This window comes from Papio anubis, unplaced genomic scaffold (assembly GCF_008728515.1).
Source record: "Papio anubis isolate 15944 unplaced genomic scaffold, Panubis1.0 scaffold1547, whole genome shotgun sequence".
Lineage (NCBI taxonomy): Eukaryota > Metazoa > Chordata > Mammalia > Primates > Cercopithecidae > Papio > Papio anubis.
In genome coordinates this window covers 1-14,383 of record NW_022161522.1, presented here as the reverse complement: position 1 = coordinate 14,383, position 14,383 = coordinate 1, and the positions used below count along the sequence as shown (strand labels likewise).

The window sequence follows — 14,383 nt, the reverse complement described above, 5'->3', positions numbered from 1 at the left end:
GAGAGATAACAAGATTTATAAATAACCATCCTCTCCCTTGCCCTTCAACATTTTAGCTAAACAAAAATAAGAGGAAAACAAGATTTACAATTTATCAATTTATTGAAAATTACAGCCAGAGAAGCAGGAAATGACATTGTAGGAAAAAACTGCTTTTGAAAAAGCACAAAACTTACTCATGACAATCAGAGTGATAAAAAAAATCCTCAATAGTGTGGCATTTGGATCCCTTTCTCTTTACATTTCTATGGAACAGAGTCATAAAAATAGGATGTTCTTTCTCATTCTGGCAAATTAAACCATGAATTAAAAACTCAGATACATAAAAATTAAAGATGTAAGAATGAAAGTTAATGCTAAATTTTTATTTTCAGTCAGCTATTGTATGTTTTCTAGTTTTTCATTGCTTTTTTCCTGTTTTCTGTTAGATGACTTTTTTTTTTTTTTAGACGGAGTTTAGCTCTTGTTGCCCAGTCTGGAGTACAGTGGCGCCGTCTTGGTTCACTGCAACCTCTGCGTCCCAGATTCTAGTGCTTCTCCTACCTCAGCCTCCTGAGTAGCTGGGATTACAGGCGCATGCCACCATGCCTGGCTAATTTTGTATTCTTAGTAGAGATATGGTTTCACCATGTTGGTCAGGCTGGTCTCGAACTCCTGACCTCATGATTCGCCTGCCTCGGCCTCCCAAAGTGCTGGGATTACAGATGTGAACCACCACACCTGGCCTAGATTAATTTTTAATGGTTTTTTAGACTCATATGTATGGAAAGCTCTAGAATGGGGATCATATTTCACTTCCTTTTAATACAGTACCCAGTATAGCACAATTTGCAGTTATGTCTTAATATGTGATTCCTGATCATGACTGGAAACAGTGTTATTTGTGATAGCTATAGGGTAAGTAAGGATTTCATCCTCCTTTAGGTTTCTTGAACTAAAATTCCTTCTGCTGGCCTCTAAGTCAGTATTGGCAGCTGTTTCCGATAATTGGTAGTTCTCTGTAACTTTTTACCTATGACTATAACATTTTTGACTTTCAGAAGAATTTGCTAAAATGTGTACACCAGTGGGTTGTTGTTTTTCAACCTAAACCTAGCTGCTTTTTCCAGTCACTTATCCGTATTGGAAGCTCAAAATGCAAATATACAGTAGGCCTAAAATATTGCCTGGTTTGAAAAGTGCTTAAAATATTTGAATCATTTTATAGTAAACATTTACTCTCGCCGGGACCTAGAAGAGGAACATTTTAATTTACCGTATTCCTTTCACAGTCTTCCTTAATTCACATTACCTTTACATATTGGGTTTTTCATCTGTTCAAAGTTTGTGTTTGGTGTGTTTATATAGTTTAGATTACATATTTACCATACTGAAATATAATTATTTCAAATTGAGTCAATTAATTGAGAATAAGAAAGCCATCTGGTACATGATAGCTGAATCAATTTTTGCTTGGAGAATAAGCATGGGAGGCAGTTTAGTAACAATCAGTTTTCTTTGTCCCAGGTTGTTTTCTTTGTCAAGGTTGTTTCTCTCTTTTTTTTTTTTTTTGAGACGGAGTCTTGCTCTGTCACCCAGGCTAGAGTGCAGTGGCGAGATCTTGGCTCACTGCTAGCTCCGCCTCCCGGGTTCACACCATTCTCCTGCCTCAGCTTCCCGGGTAGCTGGGACTACACGTGCCCGCCACGCCCGGCTAATTTTTTGTATTTTTTTTTTGAGACGGAGTCTCGCTCTGTCGCCCGGGCTTGCAGTGCAGTGGCGCGATCTTGGCTCACTGCAAGCTCCGCCTCCCGGGTTCACACCATTCTCCTGCCTCAGCTTCCCGAGTAGCTGGGACTACAGGTTCCCGGCACCACGCCCGGCTAATTTTTTGTATTTTTTTTAGTAGAGACAGGGTTTCACCGTGTCAGCCAGGATGGTCTCAATCTCCTGACCTCGTGATCCGCCCGCCTTGGCCTCCCAAAGTGCTGGGATTACAGGCGTGAGCCACTGCGCCCGGCCATTTTTTGTATTTTTAATATAGACGGGGTTTCACCGTGTTTGCCAGGATGGTCTCGATCACTTAAGCCTGGGAGGTGGAGGTTGCAGCAACCCCAGATTGTGCCACTGCACGCCAGCCTGGATGACAGAGCACAACCCTGTTTAAAAAAAAAAACAACCCATAATATTAAATTATTTGAAAATGAGATTAAATAATCATTACCTTAAGTGCTTCTTCATATTCTCCTAAAAGGACAAAAAATATACACCATGATAGTTATTCACACACCCCAAAAGATTCTATTATTTTAAAATTATTTTTATTTTGTACACATCCATTCACTCCTTCAAGAACCAAAGATTCTATAAGATTAAGTATAGCCAATTATTTTTATTTTGTACATATCCATTCATTCATTCAAGAATCTATAAGATTAAGTGTAGCCAATTCTAAAGATGGACTGTATAACATGAGGAATGTATTATAGTTAAATAATCATATATTTATGATTTTTGTAAATGAGTAGATTATGGCTGGTTTCTGGGGAGGGCTCAGGGCACCACAGGGCCACTATAAGGAGATGATGGATATGTTAATTTGCTTCACTATAGTAACCACTGCCACGTAACATTTTGGTCAACTACGTGTATGATGGTGATCCCGTAAGATTATAATGTCCATTTTTACTGTACCTACTGTACAAATGCAACACCGTGGGAATACTTTTATGTCTTGAACTGGGAGGCATATTAATCTCAGAGGACTGGCATGTTAAATATGAAAACCTCCCAATAAAGCTGTCCTTACGGTCCATTCAAAGGCATCATCTTATATACAAAAAACTGCTATACAATAAAATCTCCTATGTAACTAATGTCCATCAGTGCAATGTTAATTTGTAGTATACCAAATTCCAAACTCTAAAATTAATACTGCAATAAGGTTTGAGTACAAATAGAAATGCCTCAATGAGCAGATTAAGGCTTTTAAATAAGGCTGAACAGACTCTCTCAGGGACTCACCTTGACTGTTGATGGATACCTATAAAAGGAAAAAAACAACAGTGAATTATAAGTGTCTCATCAATCGAGCATTTCTGTTACTAGGACCAGCCCCATAGGACAGACAAAAACTCAGGCCCGAAGCCTTCAGCTTTTCTGTATCACTTGCTAGTGTAGATAATACTTAAAAATGTTGTGCTTATCTACTGTGCCCTCCCTTTTATTTCAGATACATTAAGAGGCAGTGCAATATAGGTTAGGAGCTTAGTTCTATAGCTAGGGTATGGATTGAACCCTGACTTTACTACTTCAAGTTTTGTGCGTTTAGGTAGGATTTTTTTTTTTTTTGTTTTTGTTTTGGTAGTCTAAGCTCTGTCGCCAGGCTGGAGCGCAGTGGCCAGATCTCCGCTCACTGCAAGCTCCGCCTCCGGGTTGGCGCCAGATTCTCCTGCCTCAGCCTCCCGAGCAGCTGGACTACAGGCCGCCACCTGCGCCCGGCTTATTTTTTGTATTTTTGAGTGGAGGCGGGGTTTTCACCGTGTTAGCCAGGATGGTCTCGATCTCCTGACCTGCGTGATCCACCGTCACCGGCCTCCCCAAAGAGATGCTGGGATTACAGGCTTGAGCCACGGCGCCCGGCCAGGCAAGTTATTTCACCTCTCTGTGCCTCAGTTCCTCATGGGTAAAATAGTGATGATAATAATGTGTACTCAATAAGGTAGCATTGTTGCTAGTGCCACCTGTAACCCTCAATGCAAAGCAGTCGTGCCCTGGGCAACAAAGTGAGACCCCATCCCAGCTAAAGAATTAAAATTTTGCTGGATGCAGGAGGCATCCCAGCTACCCAGAAGGCTGAGATGGGAGGGATTCCTTGAACCCAGGAGCTCTAGGTGCAGTGAGCTATGATCATGCCAATGCACTCAGCCTAGGCGACAAGTAAGACTGTAAAAAGGCCCGGTGGCCGGTGGCTCAAGCCTGTAATCCCAGCACTTTGGGAGGCGAGGTGGGTGGATCCTTGAGGTCAGGGAGATCCGAGACTATCCTGGCTAACATGGTGAAACCCATCCACTAAAAATAAAAAACACTAGCGTGTGTGAGCCTGTAGTCTCAGCTACTTGGGAGGCTGAGGCGGAGAATGGCGTGAACAGGAGGCCCGGGCTTGCAGTGAGCGAGATCCGCGCCACTGCACTCCAGCCTGGGAACACAGCGAGACTCCGTCTCAAAAAAAAAAAAAATATAGCTATATATTTGTATTATTATAAACTGAATGGCTCGCACTATATGTGAACTTAAGGTCACTACATAATTTTTTTTTTTTTTTTCTGAGGATGAGTCTCGCTTCTCGCCAGGCTGGAGTACAGTCAGCAATCTCCGGCTCACTGCTCAGTTCATGCCATTCTCCTGCCTCAACTTTCTCAACTGGACTGGCTCACCAGCTAATATTTTGTATTTTTAGTAGAAGCGGGGTTTTCACCGTGTTAGCCAGGATGGTCTCGATCTCCTGACCTCATGATCCGCCCGCCTCGGCCTCCCAAAGTGCTGGGATTACAGGCATGAGCCACCACGCCTGGCCACTACATAGTTTTAAAAAGTTATCTTGGCCAGGTGTGAGTGGCTCCGGGCCTGTAATCCAGGCGCAGTCAGCAGTGCACAGGCCAGGTTTGAGACCCGGCTTAGCCAGCATGGTAATCCCACATCTCTACTAAAATACAAAAAATTAGCCAGTGGTATAAACCTGTAATCCCAGCTACTCGGGAGGCTGAGACAGAAGAATCACTTGAACCCAGGAACTGGAGGTTGTAGTGAGCAGAGATTGCACCACTGCACTCCAGCCTAGGCGACGGAGTGAGGCTCCGTCTCAAAAAAAAAAAAAAAGGTTATCTCAAGGCCAGGCATGGTGTCTCACACCTGTAAAAGATTACCCAGCACCTTGGGAGGCTGAGGTGGGAGGACTGCTTAGGCCCAGGAGTTCTAGACTGGCCTGAGCAACATAGTGAGACCCCATTTCCTTTTTTTTTTTTTTTTTAAAGAAGTGAAAGTTATCTCTGAGCTATTCTTCAATGTTGCTTCTCCGTTTCTCAATTCCATCTCCAGATGCTGCAAAGTCTTCTTAGAATATTCAATTATCAAAATATGTTTAAACACCACACAAATGGGCTAAACACTATTTTGAATTATTCAAAGCCCATATCACTGGAGAAATAAGATTGCTATTCTGAACACCTAGCAATAAGTACCATAATATACTTTACCTCTTCATTTTCCTCATCCAGGTATTTTATTTGAATAGTATTCAGATCAAATGAAACTTTTACCTACAAAAGAAATACACATTTAAAGGCAGGTTATAATGTATGCAGAAGTCAAAAGATGAGCTGTGCACATTTCATTACATATTAAATATTTTATACAGTTAAAAAAATCCACAAAATCAAAAGACAAACAACAAACAACCATAACAACCCATAACAAAGGGTTAGTATCTGCGACACACCCAGAGCATCAGCAAAACTGCTAATGATACAATTAACAACCCAGGTAAAAATATACATAAAATTCAGAGAAGAGGAGATCAGAACACCTAACAAGCACATCAGAAGATTTTCAAACTTTCTGGTGGTCAGAACAATGCAAACTGAAGCAATGAGATGCCATCTCATCTGAACAGCAAATTTTGTGTGTGTGCGCGCGTGTGGGAGCACAAAAAATGGGAAGACTTGGGTTCCAGACACAGCTCTGGCCCATTACTAGACATAAAACTGTGAGCAGGTCAGCTCACCTTTAAAATTCAGTTTTTAATCTTTAATCTATAAAAGAGGTCTAATATGTCTGCTCTGCCTGTCTCACAGTGTTACCATAAGGATCAAATTAAAAATGTATATGCAAGTTCTTTCAAAACGTCACTCAAATATAAAAAATATAATAAAGGCCAGGCACAGTGGCTCATGTCTGTAATCCCAGCACTTTGGGAAGCAGAGGCTGGCAGATAGCTTGAGTCCAGGAGTTCCATACCAGCCGAACCAACATGGTGAAACTTCGTCTGTACCAAAAATACAAAAATTAGCTGCATGTAGTGGTACAGGCCTGTAATCTCAGCTACTCAGGAGGCTGAGGCAGGAGAATTGCTTGAACCTCGGAGGCAAGATTGCAGTGAGCCAAGATCATGCCTGTGCACTCCCGCCTGGGTGATATAGCGAGACTCTGTCTCAAAAATAAAATAAAAAATTGGCCCGGTATGGTGGCTCATGACTGTAATCCTAGCACTTTGGGAGGCTGAGGCGGAAGGATCATGAGCCTAGGAGTTCAAGACCAGCAACCCCATCTCCTTAAAAAAATTAAGTTAAACATTTTTTAAAATAATAAACCAGTCTTTAGAACCATAAACCTGTAGTGTTTTCGACAATATAATGCACTGCCCTGTCAAACACTCCAATTAAGACTGTTATTTTAAGGACCCTGAACTCTGTGAAGATCACGCACTTTTTTGAAACCCTAAGACAATTATCCTCCAATTTTCTCCATTCTTTGTTTCTACCTAGAACCGAGTGCACCACAAAAATACTACTACTCTCTTAATAACAATCCTGCTGACATCTACTATTCATTCATATGAAATGTAATTATTGGGGTCCTTAAAATTTGGGCAAAATCTTTGTCAATTCCCCAGGACCTTAGGCAAAAAATCAGGGAAATGAAGTGACTGACTTAGTCTGCCAAAAGCAGATGTTCAGAAATACCACTTTCCAACTTCAAGAAACACACTTCCTGCCAGGCGCGGTGGCTCACGCCTATAATGCCAGAATTTTGGGAGGCCGAGGCGGGTAGATCATGAGGTCAGAAGATAGAGGCCATCCTGGCTAACACGGTGAAACCCCCGTCTCTACTAAAACCACAAAAAAATTAGCTGGGCGGGGTGGCGGGCGCCTGTAGTCCCAGCTACTCAGGAGGCTGAGGAGGCAGGAGAACGGCGTGAACCCGGGAGGCGGATCTTGCAGTGAGCCGATATCGCGTCACTGCACTCCAAACTGGGGGACAGAGGGAGACTCCGTCTCAAAAAAAAAAAAAAAAAAAAAGAAAAGAAAAGAAAAAGAAAAAAACACACTTCCCTACTTGTGAAGGAAATTAATCTTCGCATCTTTTTCTCAAATTACACAACTGGAAATTAATTTAAATACTCTGGAGCTCCTCCAGCTGGTGGGCCAACTAAGAGAAAACAGGAAGTGGGAGATTAGAGCTTTGGCTGACAAGTAAAAAAAATTCTTTCAGCAAAAGCATTAATCTTGAACGTGTGTAAACACCAAAGTTATGGTTAATCCTATCTGCCCCTTAGGTCTACAGCCAGTATAGTCAGATAGCTGGGACCTGGAAATTTGCTTCAACTGCTTGCTTTTTTTTTTTTTGAGACGGAGGTGTGTTTTTTCTTTTCTTTTCTTTTCTTTTTTTCTTTTTTTTGAGACGGAGTTTTGCTCTTGCTGCCCAGCCTGTAGTGTGGCCCAGCGATCTCATTTCACCGCTAACTCTGCCTCCCAGGTTCAGCGATTCTCCTGCCTCAGCCTCCAGTAGCTTCGGGATTACAGGCGTTATTATGACCGGCTATTGTATTTTCAGCCAGAGACGGAGTTTCTCCATGTTGGTAAGGCTGCTCTGGAACTCCCGACCTCAGGTGATCCGCCCGCCTCAGCCTCCCAAAGTGCTGGGATTACTGGCATGAGCCACCGTGCCCGGCCTGGCCTTCAGCTTTCATAACTGGCATGACTTTAAGTCCATGCCACTGACGCACCTTGGCTTGGCACAAGGTAACTTTTCCTCTACGTCTTTTTTTTTTTTTTTTTTCCCAGCCTTAACAAAATTCCTTTAATGAAACAGACCTGGCAACCTGAGCTTTGATTATTGTCTCCACCAGAGGCCTGTACAAGACAAGTTATTCAAACTTTAAAATGTGCGACCCGAAGCCGGGAGCAGTGGCTCATGCCTGTAATCCCAGCACTTTGGGAGGCCGAGGCAGGAAGATCGCTTGAGCTCAGGAGTTCAAGACCAGCCTGGGCTGGTCTTTGAGACAGTAAGACTCTGTCTCAAAAAAAAAAAAAAAAAGTGTGGCCTGAAAGCTGGATGTTTGAGAAAAAGGAAAAACAGTGCCTTTCCAACACCGAAGGTCCCTAACCAAGGAGAGCTCTTTAACAGGGTCTCGAAAAAAGGAGGATGGGATGAGAAAGATGTGTAGGTAGTGTCATTTTTTTTACTTGCAGAGTTCATCCTAGTTTTCCAGTTATCGTTTCCTAGCACTTAATGTTCCCAAGACAGTGTCACCACCCCCGAGGACTCTCTCTCATTTTCTTTGCCTGGGCCCTCTTTCCACTGGGGAGTCGTGGCCTTCCATCAGCAGAAGCCAATGTTCTCAACCACATACTCTACAACTCTCCGGTGCTTTTCGCCCACTCGGTCCCTCTGAACACGAAGGGCTCTCTCATCCTGTCACTAAAAAGATTAGCTGTCCCGAGACACGGGAAAAGTCGCCCCTCTTCTTTGCAGGATTCCTCCCTTGAACTTCTCCAAACCCTCTTACGGTGACGTGACCCCACCCCTAGGTAACCGAGGCTGCTTCCTTACCAGCTTCCCGCTCCAGTGAGGCGCCTGCCGGCGGCCAAAGCCAGAACCGTCCGCTGCCAGCTCTACCGCTATCCCTGTGGGGTGAATCTAACAAGGCGCATAAAGACTAACTAGTCCCGTTACTCCCAGATTTCGCCAAGATGATTGGCTCTTACCGCTTGTCCCTCAAAACGACCACCCCATTGATTGGTGGAGATTGCGTCGACGGGGCGGGGCAGAAGAAACCGGAGCCGAACAACAATAACAAACATTGGGGCCGAGGGGCGGAACTACGAGTGCGCAGACGTGAGCCAGAGCGGATTTCCCCTTCCCCAGACAAATTCTGCGCCCACTGGGTCGCCACAGGTCACTGACCTTAGAGGACTGTTTGCCCGAGACTCGTGGGACTGGATGGGAATTGTAGTCTTCCTAAGAGTTGTAGATTTTTTTTTAGGCCTAGTTTTTCCTTTCAAGATACGAAAACATAACAACACTCCAATCCATAACTGTTGACGTGTATAAGCGCGTGGAGGTCTCCAATCTATCCGCTGGATTTCCGTGAGAATTGTGCCCGCTTCGCTATTGGATGTTTCTCTCCATAAGACTACACTTTCCACAAGGAACACTGTGGCAACGACCTTTCATCCACAGCGAATGCTGGAAATAGTTTTTTCCGTCCACCCCCCCCCCCCCCCACAATCCTTATTCCTTATATTTACCTAAACTAGAGACCTCCATTAGGGCGGAAAGAGTGGGGGATGGGACCTCTTTGTACGACTGCTTTGGACACTAGGTAGCGATTCTGACTCTCGTACAGCAATTACTGTGACGTAATAAGCCGCAACTGGACGCGTAGAGGCCAGAGGGCCGGCACTTTAGGGCAAACTAGGGTAGAATTCTTCCTCTCCCGTCTCTTTCGTTTTACGTTATCTGGGGGCAGACTGGGTGGCCAATCCAGAGCCCCGAGAGAGACTTGGCTCCTTCTGTCCCGCCCTTCCTCTGATTGTGCCTTGATTTCGTATTCTGAGCAGCTGTTGCTTAGCGGTAGCCAGCTGGTTTCCGTGGCAACGGAAAAGCGCGGGAATTACAGATAAATTAAAACTGCGACTGCGCGGCGTGGGCTCGCTGAGACTTTCTGGACGGGGAACAGGCCGTGGGGTTTCTCAGATAACTGGGCCCCTGGGCCCCAGAGGCCTGCACCCTCTGCTGTAGGTAAAGGTAGTAGAGTCCCGGGTCCAAGTGATGCTTTGGGGGACTGGCGTGGGAGAGAGAATGGGTATTCTTTTGGGGGGGGCGGTGGCGGAAGCTGAGAGGCGTAAGGAGTTGTGAACCCTGGGGAAGGGGCAGTTTGTAGGTCGCGAGGGAAGCTCTGAGGATCAGGAAGGGGGCACGGTGTGTCCGAGGGGGAATCATCGTGATAGGAACTGAAATATGCCTTGAGGGGGACACCACGTCTATAAAAACATCGGCTGGTCACGAGGTCAGGACTTCCAGACAGCCTGACCAACATGGTGGAACTCCGTCTCTACTAAAAATACAGAAATTAGCCGGGCGTGGTGGCGCTCCAGCTACTCAGGAGGCTGAGGCAGGAGAATCGCTAGAACCCGGGAGGCGGAGGTAGCAGTGAGCCGAGGTCTCGCCATTGCCCTCCAGCCTGGGCGACAGAGCGAGACACCGTCTCAAAAAAAAAAAAAAAAAACAGACAAAAACACCGGCTGGTATGTATGAGTGGATGGGACCTTGCGGAAGAAGAGATGCCAGGAATACGTCTGGGAAGGGGAGGAGACAGGGTTTTGTGGGAGGGAGAACTTAAGAACTGGATCCAATTGCGCTATTGAGAAAGCGCAAGAGGGAAGTAGAGGAGCGTCAGTAGTAACAGATGCTGCCGGCAGGAATGTGCTTGAGGAGGATCCTGAGATGAGAGCAGGTCACTGGGAAGGGTTAGGGGCGGGGAGGTGCTGATGGGTGTTGGTTTTGTCGTTGATTTTGGTTTTATGCAAGAAAAAGAAAGCAGCCAGAAACATTGGAGAAACCTAAGGTGACCACTACTTACCCGGTCAGTCACTCCTCTGTAGCTTTCTCTTTCTTGGAGAAAGGAAAAGACCCAAGGGCTTGGCAACGATATGTGAAGAATTACAGAATGTATGTTGTGTAATTACAAAGAGCCACTTCTAGAACCTTTAAAAAAATAAAGGATTTTGTCATTAGCTCTATGGTTTGTATTCTAAAACCTTCAAAATCTTAAATTTACCTTATTTTAAAATGATAAAATGAAGTTGTCATTTTATAAACCTTTTTTCAAGCTATATATATGTATATATATATTTTTTCTAATATGTTTAAGTTCATTGGAACAGAAAGAAATGGATTTATCTGCTGTTCGCGTTGAAGAAGTACAAAATGTCATTAATGCTATGCAGAAAATCTTAGAGTGTCCAATCTGGTAAGTCAGCACAAGAGGGTATTAATTTGGGATTTCTGTATGATTATGTGCTATGCAAATGAACAGAATTGACCTTACATAGTAGGGAGGAAAACACATGTCTAGTAAGATTAGTAATTGCTGATTTTCTTAACTGAAGAATTTTAAAAATATAGAAAATGATTCCTTGTTCTCCATCCACTCTGGCTCTCCCACTCCTCTCCTGTTCAACACAAAGCCTGTGGTCCGGGAAAGATAGGGACTCTCTCTTGATTGGTTCTGCACTGGGGCAGGAATCGAGTTTAGATTAACTGGCATTTTGGCTTTTCTTCCAGCTCTAAAACCAGCTCCATCACTTGAAATGGCGAAATAAAATCATGGATGAGGCCAGGGACGGTGGCTTAACGCTTGTAATCCCAGCACTTTGGGAGGCCAGGGTGGGAGGATCACAAGGTCAGGAGATAGACACTGGCCTAGCCAACATGGTGAAACCCCCTCTCCACTAAAAATACAAAAATTAGCTGGGCATAGCGGCGCAGGCCTGTAATTCCAGCTACTCAGGAGGCTGAGGCAGGAGAATCACTTGAACCGGGAGGCAGATGTTGCAGTGAGCCAGTATCACACCACTGAATTCCAGCGACAGAGCTAAACTCCATCTCAAAAAAAAAGAGAGATCATGGATGATTGGTGTCCTTAAGGGGATAGGTATTTGGAAGAACCTTTGTCTGAAACTGGTTCTGTACATACAATGAAATTACATACTCATTTACATACAATGAAATGCAGAGGTTTTTTTATACAGGATTTGTGTCAAGAAGCTGGAGTGCAGTGGTGCTATCACAGCTCACTGCAGCCTCAACCTTGTCAGGCTCAAGCAATCCTCCTGCCTCAGCTTCCAGAGTAGCAGGGACTATAGGTGCACACCACCATGCCCAGCTAATTTTTGTATTTTTTTTTTTTGTAGAGATAGGGTTTTGCCATGTTGGCCATGCTGGTCTCAAACTCCTGACCTCAAGTGAGGCTTCGGCCTCTCAAAGTGTTGGGATTACAGGCGTGAGCCATTGCACCCAGCCATGGTCTGAAAATCTTGATTGAAATACCACCTTTTCATTTCCAGACACTGCTATTTAAAATTACAACTCCCCCAACACACACTTTATCCTCCATTCCTGCTGCTTCTCCATAACACTTATGATTAGCTGACATTCTATGTAATGTATCCATCCTTTAGTCCCATAGAATGTAAACTCCAGGACGGAGAGATTTTTGTTTTGTTTTCGTACATCTGTATATTCAGTAGTTAGAACGGTACTTGGGACCTAGTTGCCACTCAATAAACATTTGTCAAATACATTAAATAATAAACTAAACTAAATTAGTTCTTTAATTTTTTAAAATATGGTGATGGTTAGTAGTGAGTAACATTAAAAAAATAAGTTGAAAACTTGTACTTATTGCCTCTTACCCACAATAAAAAAGGGTAAATTCAAGGAAATTTTCTTTTGTGCTTTATGAAAGTTGTTTTTCATATTTGAAGTCAAGTTAATCAGATTAAGGAGAAAATGCAAGTTGTGTTTTCAGAATGCTCCGTTATAAATAACTATGCTCTCCCTTGCCCTTCAGCATTTTAGCTAAAAACAAAAATAAAGGAAAACAAGATTTACAATTTATCAATTTGTGAGTCGGAAGACAGAGAAGCAGGAAATGACATTGTAATAGGAAAAACTGCTTTTGAAAAAGCACAAAACTTACTCGACAATCAAGGTGATCAAAAGAATCCCTCCAATAATTAGTGGCATTTGGATCCCTTTCTCTTGCATTTCCATGGAACAGAGTCATAAAAATAGGATGTTCTTTCTCATTCTGGCAAATTAAACCATGAATTTAAAACTCAGATACATAAAAATTAAAGATGTAAGAATGAAAATGCTAAATTTTTATTTTCAGTCAACTCTTGTATGTTTTCTAGCTTTTCATTGCTTTTTTCCTGTTTCCTGTTAGATTAGTTTTTTTTGTTTTTTTTTTGAGATGGAGTCTCGTTCTGTTGCCCAGGCTGGAGTGCGTGCAATGGTGCGATCTCAGCTCACTGCAGCCTCCACCTCCCAGGTACCAGCGATTGTCCTGCCTCAGCCTGCCAAGTAGCTGCGACTACAGGCAGGCGCCACCACACCCAGATAATTTTTGTATTTTTAGTGGATACGGGGTTTCACGATGTTAGCCAGGGTGGTCTCAGTTTCCTGATCTCGTGATCCGCCCGCCTTGGCCCCCCAAAGTGGTGGGATTACAGGCATGAGCCACCACCCCGCCTAATTTTTTTTTTTTTTTTTTTTTTTTTTTTTTTTGAGACGAAGTTTCGCTCTTGTTGCCCAGACTGGAGTGCAATGGTGGGATCTCAGCTCACCACAACCTCTACCTCCCCAGTTCAAGCGATTCTCCTGCCTCAGCCTCCAGAGTAGCTGGGATTGCAGGCATGTGCCATCACGCCAGCTAATTTTGTATTTTATAGTAGAAACAGGGTTTCTCCATGTTGGTCGAGTTGGTCTGGAACTCCTGTCCTCAGGTGATCTGCCCGCCTCGGCCTACCAAAGTGCTGAGATTACAGGCGTGAGCCACCATGCCCAGACTTCTTTTTTTTTTTTTTTTTTTGAGATGGAGTCACACTCTGTCACCCAGTCTGGAGTGCAGTGGCTCCATCTTGGTTCACTGCAACCTCCGCCTCCCAGGTCCAGGCGCTTCCTCTGCCTCAGCCTTCTGAGTACCTGGGATTACAGGCGTGCGCCACCGTGGCCGGCTAATTTTGTATTTTTAGTAGCGATATGGTTTCACCATGTTGGTCAGGCTAGTTTTTAACTCCTGACCTCGTGATCTGCCAGCCTTGGCCTCCCAAAGTGCTGGGATTACAGGCGTGAGCCACTGGGCCTGGGTTAAGATAAATTTTTAATGGTTTTTTAGACTCATTTTTATAGAAAATTCTAGGATGGGGATCATATTTCACTTCCTTTTAATACAGTACAGTATAGCACAATTTGCAGTTATGTCTTAATATATGATTCTTGATCATGACTGGAAACAGTGTTATTTGTGGTAGCTATAGGGTAGGTAAGATTTTCAGCCTTTTTTAGGTTTCTTGAACTAAAATTCCTTCTGCTGACTTCTAAGTTGCTATTTGGCAGCTATTTCTGACAATTGGTAGTTCTCTGTAACTTTTTACCTATAACATTTTTGACTTTCAGAAGAATTTGCTAAAATGTGTACACCAGTGGGTTGTTGTTTTTCAACCTAAACCTAGCTGCTTTTTCCAGTCACTTATCCGTATTGGAAGCTCAAAATGCAAATGTACAGTACACCTAAAATATTGCCTGGTTTGAAAAGTGCTTAAAATATTTGAATCAT

At 43.6% G+C, this 14,383-nt stretch overlaps 1 long non-coding RNA gene across 4 annotated transcripts; it reads right to left on the bottom strand.

Annotated features, from left to right (window-relative positions):
- Positions 1 to 83: 83 nt before the first annotated feature.
- Positions 84 to 9,475, bottom strand: LOC116272674. 4 transcript variants are annotated; one of them, XR_004181304.1, is made up of 5 exons: positions 9,288 to 9,475; positions 5,235 to 5,297; positions 3,004 to 3,022; positions 2,204 to 2,226; positions 84 to 245 (listed from the first exon to the last, which is right to left on the bottom strand). It is a non-coding gene; the product is annotated as an uncharacterized LOC116272674 (long non-coding RNA). The 4 variants fall into 4 exon arrangements; XR_004181302.1 differs by lacking the exon at positions 9,288 to 9,475 and adding an exon at positions 8,944 to 9,030; XR_004181303.1 differs by lacking the exon at positions 9,288 to 9,475 and adding an exon at positions 8,590 to 8,736 and having other exon boundaries at positions 84 to 286.
- Positions 9,476 to 14,383: the final 4,908 nt, after the last annotated feature.